At 44.3% G+C, this 8,980-nt stretch overlaps 1 long non-coding RNA gene across 1 annotated transcript; it reads right to left on the bottom strand.

Moving 5' to 3' along the window:
* Window positions 1-39: 39 nt before the first annotated feature.
* LOC310712373 lies at window positions 40-7,051 on the bottom strand. The gene is made up of 2 exons (XR_014528862.1): window positions 6,241-7,051; window positions 40-5,995 (listed from the first exon to the last, which is right to left on the bottom strand). It is a non-coding gene; the product is annotated as an uncharacterized lncRNA (long non-coding RNA).
* Window positions 7,052-8,980: the final 1,929 nt, after the last annotated feature.

Raw genomic sequence — 8,980 nt, forward strand, 5'->3', positions numbered from 1 at the left:
CTGTATTTTATTTTTTTAGAATAATTATTCTGAGGTGGGTTCTTTTTTTTTTTTTTTTTGAAAAGAGCACATGTAGAGCATTTGAGAGGGGAGTTTAAGGCAGCTCTGAAGTTAGTTGCGTAAATGTTCATGTTTGTGCAAGTAGGCCACCATTAATTGAAGGCTGAACATAACAGCATAAATAAAGGGTCATGCAATGTTGAATACTACAGATTTCTCCCCCTCCCCCCAACAAAATGGTGAGTTCTATGCCTGTAGTGCTGAGAATTATATCTTTTGCATTGACATTTTCTATTTTAGTGACCACAATATTAAGTCGTTCTAAGGCAACTGCTTGCTGCAAACTGTGTTTCCAACTTCCTATGAAAGATCCTCTGCCAGTGGTGGCAGTGATATTTAAGCTGGTTTGAGGATGGTGTAAAGTTTGTAATGGACAACCTATGTTATGAACTTGTGAAAATTTGCCATAGGAGAAGCCTTGAGAGGGGGAAAGGCTTGCAGGGGGCGGAGAGAGGTTATTATTAAGGCCTTCCTCCTGTGTCTTTTTTCCCACTCAAAATCTACGAATCACAGCTGCTTTTCCACTTCTGGAGAAAATACTTTGACCTAGAGCAGAAAAGGCTCAGTTTCCTTTCTTCCTCTCCCTTCCACTCATATCTGGAGCCTCTTGCAAGCACTTTTCATTTAAAAACAAAACGCCATCTTCCAGGTCTAGTTTGAATCCCTTGTGATGGTTGCAGAGCGGTGGGGGAAAGAAGCAGAGGAGCTTTGATGTTCTCAAACTGCCCAGCAGGTGGCAAATCAACAGCAGCAACCACTGGGCTTACTATATTGGAAGTGATGGTTGTGCAATGTGTGCTTGCTGGGGTGGCGTCGTGAAATGCTGGAGCGTGCAGTTTTCCAGGCTGGCCATGAGAGGGACAACTTTTGGGCTGGCACATTCACATGTCGTGTTGCGTGACCAAGCGCTGCAAAGAGATGCATGCAGCCCAAAGCTTCTGCTGCCAGAGACAGCAGAGGCCACAGGCCACAGATGCCCTCTCAATCCAGGATGTGTCATTTTGGTTGGGTTACTTTTTTGAATGAAGAGTATTAAATACTAGGATGTGCATTGTTAGCAGTATTAGCCCACAGAAGCGCACAGCCCTTCCAATATTTTGGTGTGTCTCTGCACACAAACGCCTGCTTCATAGTAAAACTTTTACGACTAAAACCTTACGCAACTAAGCAGCAGCTGGTTGCAGCAGGGCTATCCTTGCAACGAAGTCTCCTCTCAAAAAGGATATTGGAGAGTTGGGAAAGATTCAGAAACAGGTTGTAGGGATGGGGAGTCTCCCCTATGTGGAATGGTATGGAGCTTGCTTCTTTTAGAGAAAAAGTATGTAAGAGGTAGCAGGATAGGTAAAGGTAAAGGGACCCCTGACCGTTAGGTCCAGTCGTGGCTGACTCTGGGGTTGCGGCGCTCATCTCGCTTTATTGGCCGAGGGAGTACAGCTTCCGGGTCATGTGGCCAGCATGACTAAGCCGCTTCTGGCGAACCAGAGCAGCGCACGGAAACGCCGTTTACCTTCCCCCCGGAGCGTTACCTATTTATCTACTTGCACTTTGACGTGCTTTCGAACTGCTAGGTTGGCAGGAGCAGGGACTGAGTAACGGGAGATCACCCCGTCGCGAGGATTCGAACCGCCGACCTGATCATCAAGTCCTAGGCTCTGTGGTTTAACCCACAGCGCCACCCACATCCCTTATACATGATGCGGAGAACGTGAGTAGAGGGAAGTTTGCTTTCCCTTGCATAATACTAGAACATGGTGCCGTCCACTAATGAAGCTGAATGTTTGGAGATTCAGGACAGACAAAATTACTGATTTATATGGTGCATAGTTAAAGTATGGAATTCATTCCCACAAGAGGTATGGTCACCAACTTGGCTGGCTTTGAAAGAGGATTAGAAAAATTCAAGGAGGCTAGGGTGATGTTTTACCTGTCCTGTTGGGAGGCAGTAAGCCTCTAAATGCAAGTTGTTAGGAATCACAGGTGGGGAGAGTGCTGTTGCACCCAGGGCCTGCTTCCCATAGGCACATTGCGAGAACAGAATGCTGGACTAGATGGACCTTTACACTTGTATTCTTAAGCAGAGCTGTGTCCAGTATTTGGCATGCAGTAGTGCTTTGATATATCAATATATCTGATTGCACGTCAGCCAGGATTATATCTGACAGTTTTCGATTGCTTTGCATGCCATGGAACCTAATAGCTGGCAATATTTGATTGATAGCGTGCCACAAAATATGGATGTGATGAAAGGTTCGGATTTATTTATTTGGTTTTATTTTGGCTTGTGTCAGTCATACAGTGGCTACAAGTCCTAACAATATAGGAAGCCAGCAGCACTTAAGTTGGTGCACGTTACCCCTATTCCAAACTTTGTTCAGGAGTGGGGTTACTGCTGGCTAAGCCAGCCTGAGCCTAGTGCAGTGAAAACAAGCCTTTAAAATAGAGTTTGACCAGCTTTGAGCAGCCTGAGATGTGCTTGTGCCAAGCTTGCTCTTCCCAGCAAATCTTGGGCTTGGATTGCACAGTTAGACTGCAATCCTATACACGTACCTTTCTTCATTGCACAGATGAGGAAGCTTGACACAAGCAGCTTGTTCTGACACTGGGGTGCTTTAATGGAGGAAAAATATTTTTTTGATTGTATGGTTTTGTGTGTATTTTTGAAATGGTGCAGGAATTTGACTGCTCAAAGTAAACCAGTAGCAACCCTTGCAAGGGAGCGGATGTTAAGATTACTGACTGCAGCCTTTAAACCCTTACTGGCTTCCACTGCCGCACAGTGTTCAAGACGGCAGGAAAGGGCTGTGTTGTACTCTCCCCTTTATATTGCACAAACCAACATTGCAATGCAGATCATAGGCACCAGTAGTTGTATACTTGGGGAGGCTGCTGTGGCATTTGGGTTTGGGTTGACAAATGAAATAATCAGAAATGCCAACAGCTACTCCCAGTAGAATATTTCTATTCTTAGTCTTGCTTTTCTAGAACAAATTATCCTAAATCCCCAAGTGCACTCCGGCATCCTTCCTCTGCCTGATGCTCACCAAGCTGAATTATTTAAAATGCTGAGTCACTAAACTCCAGGTCAAGGAGGAGATGGGCAGCTGTTAGGCCCTCTGCTTGCAGATATCAATGTGTCTTTGTTTTAAAACTTTGCAAGAGCAACCGCCAGGGAGAACACAAAAAGGCTTTCACTACTTCACCCAAAAACAGTAAAGGCCTCGGGAGGTATATTTACTGATGGTTACATTTTAAACTTTTTATATGCTGCTTTTCAGGTGTACTGTCAGTATGGTTGATGAAATTTGGAAACTCTACAAATGCAACCAACACAACCTCCCCCCGCCCCCCGAAAAGGCTCTGATCCCAGTTGAAAAATAATGTTGTACCTGGTGCTGAAAGGATAATGAAAATGGTACAACCATTAGTAGAGAGAGTGGTGTGTTGACCTCTACCACATATCACCCATTAGCAGACATATAGAAATAGAATCTTATTGAGTTGCTGCTGGGAAAAGGCCTAGCCATAACAAAGACGTTTCCACCGTTTTAAAGATTGCAGTAGAACTATGCAATGTGCATAGATGTGCCCAGGTTTCGATTGTGAAGGGTGAAAGCCATGCGTGGCATGAAAGATCTTGCTGCTTTTGCCTTGGTCATATTCAGATTCATTATTATTATTAGTTTCATTTCTATAACGCTTTATATTTTAAAGAAAAAAAATCTCAACCTTCATTTAAGTTTAAAACATCCTGCTGCAGCCTTGGGTCCTAGCCTACTTCTGCCCTAGGCTTCCATTGTCTTCTAATGCTCCATGAATGAGGGAACATATGGCTTTCCAGATGTTGTTCGACTTCAACTCCCATAATGACCCCACCCCACTTTGCCGATAGTGAGGGAAGAGGAGCACTGTAGTCCAACAACATTGGCAGGTCCCTTGCCCCTGTTGTAGGCTATCGGCAGCTCAAGCCAGATCACTATCTGTTTAATAATTTTAATAATAATTTATTATTTATACCCTGCCCATCTGGCTGGGTTTACACAGCCACTCTGGGTGACTTCCAGCAAAATATAAAAACACAATAAAACATCAAACCTTGACTTGTCCTGTCCTTTTGTGACATCTGAGAAGCTCAGCTCATGGTTTGCCAATGGCTTCATCACCATTTCCCCACAAAAACTTGCAGTAGCTATAGAGTGAGAATTAAAACAAGAATGGCTCGTGTTACCTTTTCTGAAAAAATTATACTGAAGCCTAAAGTAGCTATGAAGTAAGCCCACTGAGCAAAAAAGCAAACTTATTTTGAGTGCATCAAACTTATTTTGTTGTAAAATGTGGTTTTCACTGGATGCTTTTGATGTTGAATGCCTAGCACAAGTTATAAATTTAGATGGTGCCTTTCCCCCAATCTATATGTTTGCATTCATTTTATGCTAATGCCCCAGTTAACCCAGAATATTGCATGTGTACCCTCCACCATCAGACTGCTTTCTGCCTTCACCTCTTTCTCTCTCATGTGATTCCTTCTTTCTCCATTGCCTTTTTTCTCTCTCGCACGCTCCACTGGAGCTCCTGATGAGTTATTTTTAGTGCTGCTCTACTACTGCCCCGGGCCTCCTGACCAATCTGCAGCAAAGAAGCTGCAGAGTTGAAACGCATCGAGAGACTCCAGCTGCGCCCACCCCTTTCTCGGCGGCACCGGGGTGTCTTTGAAGAGGACTGGGGTGGGCAAAAGGGCATTGCATGGCATTTCCCAAAGTGGTTAAGGCAGGGTGGGAAGGGGCATTGTGCAACACCTCAAGGGCTGATGGTGGCCTTGGCAGAGGAATTCTTGCAAGCACAGTTATTGATTCTGGCACCACAACCTCTCTTCTTCCTTTTGCACCCCATTCACTGGGGGAAGGAAGGAATGGTACTTTTAATTCAAGGAGGAGGTAGATACTTGACACCTGCTGGAGGTTCTGGTTAAAAAACAAACACACCCCTCTTCAGCCACAAAGCATGCATACATACATAAATACATATATTTTATTTGTATGCCACGCTTCCATAGTTAAAACCATGCTCAAATAATTACAAACACAACAAAAATAGTAATAAACAATTAAAAAACACATCAGAGAGTACACAAGCAAGTCAACAATTTCCACAGATCATAAGAACTAAAAATAAAGAAAGAAACATACAAAAAGATAAGTAACAGCAACAAGCCCTCTAAGCAATACCCTAGCCCAAGGGTCAGTTCAGCAGCCTCAGTTTTTGTAGCTGGAGTCAGTTCAGGCCCTGCCCTCCTAGGTCAGGTGGAAAAAGCCTGCAAGACAGGGAGCTGGTCTTCCAGGAGTCACAGCCAAGACTTACTCCCAGGTAAGAGGGTATAGGATGCTACTTGTGTCACTTAACAAAGTTACATAATTGAGTCTGATTTTGTTTGTCATGGGAAACAGCAAAGAGATACGAACCTCATTCCAGCATCCCAAATTGCATAAGACTAAGACTGATTTATTGGACTATATGATCAATATATATTCCATATATTTACTGGAATATATGTTCTGCCAAGGAACTCTATGGTGGCTTAAAATTAAAAATTACCTATGATAAAGATGCAAAAGACAACAACAAAACAGAAGCAAACTCCATTGTCTGTTGATGCTGTGTTTTTCTAGGAGCTGATGGCATGAGGACACAAGCCTAGCCAACTCTCTCGCTTTCCCCTTGGGAAATATGTTGGTTAGGGCCTGGAAAGAGACTATCCCAACCAACTGAAACCTGAGCTTTCGAAAAGGACAAATGGGGTAGTTTTCTGTGTGTAGTAAAATCTCCTTCCCTACAGGCCCTCTCATGAGTGGTTCCACAGTTCTCAGAAGCTTGGGTGGTGGAGACCTGGGAGAGGGCATTATATGCGGCATTGTGGAACCCCCTTTCCACAGAGGTGTGCCTGGAGGAGGAGTTTGGATTTGATATCCCGCCTTTCACTCCCTTTAAGGAGTCTCAAAGCGGCTAACATTCTCCTTTCCCTTCCTCCCCCACAACAAACACTCTGTGAGGTGAGTGGGGCTGAGAGACTTCAAAGAAGTGTGACTGGCCCAAGGTCACCCAGCAGCTGCATGTGGAGGAGCGGAGACACGAACCCGGTTCCCCAGATTACGAGACTACCGCTCCTAACCACTACACCACACTGGCCTGGTACAGTTTTTGTCGTACGCTGAAGATGCTCTCCTTTAAATAAATCACATTCTTCACCATCACCATTGGTTGTGTCTCCATACTGGTTGCGTGGAGGCAGACGTCTCCTTGAGGCCTTTTCAAAGACATCGAGGCAGGCAGCTGCTTCTGCGGTCCTTCTCCCTCCCACCCTGTTGCTCCCGTCTTCTCAATTATTAATGGCTCAATAGTGCTGGCTCATCCTGCCGAAGGAGACGTCAGCACGGATGCGGTGCCCCGCCTCTGTTGCTCCCTTGTGGCTGACTGAATGGAGGAAAGCAACTTAAAACAGGGAGGCAATAGCAGCCTGAAAGAACTCCTGCAGCTTTCATCTGCTTCTGTGGCTTCCACCACCACCCCTGTGGGTCTGCATCCCGCTGTTGCTGCCTTCATCCTTTTTTACCTAGTATATGTCTCGGTTCCATTTAATCAAACTCAGCTTCTGCATTTATTTGTCCCTTCCCTCTTTTGAGTGTGACAGTAATCTTTTAGGTAAAATACTTACCTAATTTGCCATTAATATTTTTGCCTCTTCCTCCATCTTCCTGGTTTTTTTAAAAAAATATTATTCTGCAATTGCAGTACAGTGGTACCTCAGGTTACAGATGCTTCAGGTTACGGACTCCGCTTAACCCAGAAATAGTACCTTCAAGATGAGAACAGAAATTGTGCGGTGGCGGCACAGCGGCAGCGGGAGGCTCCATTAGCTAAAGTGGTACCTCAGGTTAAGAACAGTTTCAGGTTAAGAACGAACCTCCAGAATGAATTAAGTTCTTAACCCGAGGTACCACTGTATAATCATAGAACTACAAGGGTTGCCTAGTCCAACCCCCTGCAATGAAGGACTCTCAGCTAAAGCATCCATGACAGATGGCCATCTGACCTCTGCTTAAAAACCTCCAAGGAAGGAGTGTCCACAACCTCCTGAGGTTCCACTGTCAAACAGCTCTTCATTTATAGCAATCTATTTATTATTATTTTACTATTTCTTAAATTTGTGTACTGAAGACAGCAGGGCAGTTCACAACATAAATATTCAAAATGAGAACACAAAATACGTATTGGAGCAAAAACAAAGCAATAACCCCCTCCCACTACACATTTAAAAGGCCATAGAATGTTAATCAGCCAAAGGCCTGGTAACAGAGAAATGTTTTCACCTGGCACCTGAAGAAATGTAATTTTTTTTTAGTAAGCTGCTGGGAGCTGGCAGAGGGTTTCTGTCCCTCCTCCGGCAACCTGCTGCATCTGCCTCTGCATGGTGCAGAAGAGGGAGTTTTTGTCATCTGGCAGGCTGTATGGTTTCAGCACTGTTGGCAGAGGATGATGAATCACTTCATTTTTCCTCTGCCAGTCCACTTACTCACCTTTCTGGCATTCCATGTATTTGCCTACATGCAATTTCTGGTTGACTATAGCTATCAGACTACTGCTTAAACATCAGAATGGTTTTCTATGTTTATTCTGCATGACTGCTGTTAATAATGCAATCAGGTAGTGGAGCAGCGGGCCAGCTTCTAAGCATTTGATTTATTTCACAACAGGGGTGATGTCATCTCTTGGGATACTTTTTGCCAATCCTCTGCATGCCAATAAGCTTTTCTCAGAGAAAAACCCACCAATTAAGCTAAGCAGAGGGAGGTTACATTAGCACACATACCTAAAGGTTAAACTGCTACTTTTATTATGAAATAGCTCCCAAGTTCCTTTATTATGACCGAAGTGTTGCAAAGCAAGCTTTTGAGTTCATCAGAACTTTTCTTGAGGCTAGGTGTTAAGCAAAGGGTTAATAATGAAAGTGTCGATGAGGAACACCTGCACCTCAGAATGCATCAGTGCAATAATTATCACCACCTGTGCTTTCTGCATTGCCTTTCCTTCCGACCTCATTGTCTGCTGCTTTCTTCTCCTTTCTTCTTTGGCAATCACTCGTAGCTGAGTAAGATTGTCTTCTATAAACACGGTTTTAACAATGCACACACAGGGCATCTGTGTACAGTATACTATAATCCAGGCCAACACTTTAACACAGGCCATAGGCCTCAAAAGCCCATGCCATAATAATTTGCAATCAAGCCACATATAACTGCTGCTAAATCATCTTCCTTGAGGATTTGGCAAGCAAATATTTCAAACAGCTATGATTGTGAGGCTCGTGACTTTTGAACATTCTCAGAAACTTCTGCCCTGAGGTACGTTTTAAAAGAAGACATGAACACAAGGCTTCCAGATGCCAGCCAGTTCCACCCCACCCTTTCCAACATCTTTCATTGACTAAACCCTTTGATTTTCTTATTCCCACCCTACAAAAAAGTTTGGAACTGGATAGGAATTGTTTTTAGACGTTTTAATTCCTTTATCACTTGCGCTCCTCTGGTTGGAAAGGGGGGGCATTAATAATGTGCAATATATTCGTTGCTAAGCCTTCAAGGTACACCCATATCTTTCTTCCACGCAGAGCACATCTGCTGCATTCCTACAGGTAAAGGGTAGCTTTTCTTTTTCTTTTTAAAAAAGGAAACCCGTCACGTGTGAAGGCGCCTCAACGATGCACAAGGGGAGGAGGCCACAGAAAACAAATAATGCCCAGCGGCCCTGGTTTCCTTCCTTCCTCCTTGCTCTCTCTTCGCCTCACCTGGGCAGCAGGTGCACACACAAAAAAACCCCGAGCCGCGAAAGATGCCCAAGAGGGCAGAACTACGCATGCGGGAAGGAGGGA

This window comes from Podarcis liolepis (assembly GCF_965112155.1).
Source record: "Podarcis liolepis genome assembly, chromosome: 7".
NCBI lineage: Eukaryota > Metazoa > Chordata > Lepidosauria > Squamata > Lacertidae > Podarcis > Podarcis liolepis.